Source organism: Corvus brachyrhynchos, unplaced genomic scaffold (assembly GCF_000691975.1).
Source record: "Corvus brachyrhynchos isolate BGI_N302 unplaced genomic scaffold, ASM69197v1 scaffold162, whole genome shotgun sequence".
NCBI lineage: Eukaryota > Metazoa > Chordata > Aves > Passeriformes > Corvidae > Corvus > Corvus brachyrhynchos.
The window spans coordinates 7,213,478-7,216,930 of record NW_008236696.1 but is presented as its reverse complement, the minus strand read 5'-3'; positions in this window follow the sequence as shown (position 1 = coordinate 7,216,930).

Genomic DNA, 3,453 nt, shown 5'->3' with positions numbered 1-3,453 from the left:
GGATTTGGAGGATCTACCCCAATGCTGTGATGGGGGTAAAAGCTTCCTCAAGAATTCAGATTTTTGCCTCCAGCCGATCTCTGATCCCACTGCTCCAGAAGTGTCAAATTTCTGGCTTTTGTCTCATACAAGCCTTCGCCCCCACACACCTTCCATATTGAGAGACAAGGGACAAGGAGGAGAGCAACCTTAAAAAGTAAATCAGTAAATAAGAATACCACAGTTTTACACACAATCCTGCCCATTCCCCCCAGCACCTTTTGTCCCTAGTACCAATACAAAGCAGCAAAGAAGAGCACTCATACCTCAGGCACCCCATGCTGGCACTGCCCTGCCTGGGGAGCACAGAGCTGCTGGTGGGGCCTGAGGGACTGAGCCCAGGCAGCAGCTCCCAACATCTGTGCAGGTCATGCTTAGTCACCGATGGCCAAGTGTGGGCCCAGGGCTGGTGACAATCCAGTGAGCAAGCAGTCCAGCACAACAGGCACATCTAGAGAGATGACAAAGGTGTCTTAATGTACCTCTCCCCACATCCTTCTCCTCCAGCTAAACCTGAACATCTCAGTGCCCAACAGCTGTGGACTTTAAAATACACACCAGCTTCAAGCTGCCATCTGCGTGTGAATACCACACACCTGGAGCTCTGCACAATCCTCATGTTGGCCATCAACTATTTAGGCAGAGTTAAGAGGAAACAAAGAACAGCCCTGCTCAACAGGACAATGGGAACTGCTTTCAGAGATGTCTGGTTGCCTTTGGTGTCTCCTCTGTCACATCTGTAGTGTCAGAGCATCATCCACTCACAGCAAAGGTCAGTATAGTTTGGTGTTTTCCTTTGCAGGGATAACAGATGTTTTCATGAGGCACAAACCACTTCTTGAGTGTTTGTCCCCAGGACCTTGTCGCAGCAGGAACTCACATGACAGAGACTGGAAGACTGACTGCCTCACAGGAAAAAAGCTGAAGTCTCCATGTTCTCATCCCTCACCATCACCTACTTTGTAGTTTCTTCAGGACATGCCGTAGTTCTCTGCTTGAGCAACCCTGAAACTATTAATACTTTCAAGTCACACAGAACAGCTACAACAGGAGTTTCTCACTGTCTCCCTTCCTATTTCAACCCCACAGCTTCCAGCAAAGCACTTTTTACTGTTTTCCTGTTCTCCCACATGCTTATGGAGACTTCCAGCTCCCACGGGACACTTAGTGGCATCCTTTGTTTGCTCTAGGCTTTCCCATCTTCCAGATCCCAGGGCAGAGACTGGTTCTAGGAGAAAGCCCAGAGCACCCATCTCAGCAGGTTAATTGAGTTGTGCCCTGGGCCCCCTGCAAGCACCAGCTCCTTGAGTTTCTGTGGGATCACACCAAGCCAAAAAGCTTGCCTGAGGCCGGCCTCACTTCTAATCCTCCCTTCTAATCCATCAACTTCTTTATCTCACTGACCCCCCCATCAAATCCTCAGAGTCGTAGTTTCCTGTGTCACAGTCTGTTGGTTAAGCCTCAGTACAGCTGTGAATATCCCCTCTCCTGGAGACATTCCCGCCACTGAGGACCACACTGTGTCTTTTTTCTCCAGAAATGGGGGCAGAAAGAAGTTTTGACCCTTGTTTTCAAGTAGCTGGAAGGAGATGTCATAGGACCAGACTTGAAGCTGAACATGTGTTTTGGAAGGTGCAGTCTCCATTTCCTCACCTTGAGGAGTCATCAAACAAAACTAACTATAAGGGTAATACCATCAGCAAAGAGCAGATATGAGCACTGGAAAAGTTTCTTTCCACTGTTACTAAAAAACAGGCCTCTTCTCTCTATGAAGAGGGAGCAAAAGGAACCAGGTCTGAGAGACTGAATTTGGAATATTGCTCCATCTCCTTTGCCAAGCCCTATGGTTGTTCAAGCACATGTGAAGAAGGTAAAACACAGAGCAGCGACTATAGTCATAAATCAGAAACAAGCTGTCTCCCAGCTCTGGCCCCAGGAGAGCCTGCCCTGTCCTCAAGAGCTGGCAGGACACTGCACAACTCCCACAGGAAACTCCTGCCACCCGAAGCGGGGAGGGAGGGAATTTCCCTCCCTGACGTCAGTGCAGCTGCGCCACATCTCCAGACGTTCCCGAGACATAGCGGGGCCACAGCCTGGGCTAAAGTGGGTCTGGAGGCCAGAGCGCCCCAGGACAGGTGGCAACACCCTGCTGTGGGGTCAGGATTGCATATCAAAGGGGTGGCAGGAGCTGTGTAGGTGGAAGGCTTGGTTTCCCCATTCAGCTGCCACACAACATGTCTGGCATTCTGGCAAGAACCGTGCCACAAATACACACAGTGCCATCACACCCTGTAGGGTCAAGCCCAGGTTGGGGACAGGAACCTCGGTGACCACAACCCTTGTGGGTGAAGGTCTGCCCCAGCCCTGCTGTGCAATGGGGTGGGTGGCAGAGGGGGGCAGGACCAGGAGCTCCCTGCAATTTCCCATCAGTTTTCTAGCACAGGCTCACACTCATCCTCTCACCACAGACCCATCCCAAAGTTTTCTCACACTCTGCTCGTATCTTCCAGGTGTTCACATCGGAAGCTGCAGAGGCTGGTTCGTGGAATTCCAGGATATCAGCTTCTGAAGTGCTGGTGACAGGCAGCAGCACCAGCCCAGCAGCAAATGAAAGAAGAGGTTTCCTCTACATGAAGCAAAGCAAAAGATTTGCTGAATCAAGTTGTCGGTGTGGAGAGATTGACTCAGAGAGAAAGTTCCTAACAAGGAGAACATTTACTGTCAGCCTCGATGGAAGACACACAAATGCAGTAAACTGAGTTTATTGCTGCATCACTCATCTTTCACAGCCTTTAACTCTTCCTTGTGACTCAGAGCTGAGCTGAATTGTAGCAACGTCATGTTGCTGCTATCAACCCTGCTGTTCCTGCACTTTCCCATCTCCTGCATGCTCTGCAAAAGTAGAAGCCTGTCTGGCCTTTTGGCAGCTTCAGAAAATAAATCCTCAATGCAAAAGCATCGGTCTCAAAAGAATTTCTCATTTCCAAACAGGATACAACAAAAACTCACTGCTTGGCTGGGAGAGCTGTAGTTCCCAGCATTAAGGCTATGTCTCTTCTGCAATCCAAGGTGCAAGCACAGCTCCTGCAGGCATACCTGAACTAATGGGATTAAAGCCAGTTCAAGAACAGTAGCAATTAAAACAAAAATCCCTAAAGCATTAACCACTAGCGATGGAAGCCCTGTTTGCAAACCTGCACATCCTCTGCTAAAGCCTGCACTTCCACACCTCCCCAGCCGGCAGTACCCAGCTCACCATTAAGGTGGGTGTGTCCACATAGGTAGTAATTTCCCTCCAGTCTGTGCTGGAGATAGAGCCCAAGAATGCCTGCATTTAGGGGCACAGGTCCTTTTCCAGGCATACAGTGTGAAAAACAGTAGGGATGGGACATGCTTAACTCTGCTAATTGGTCC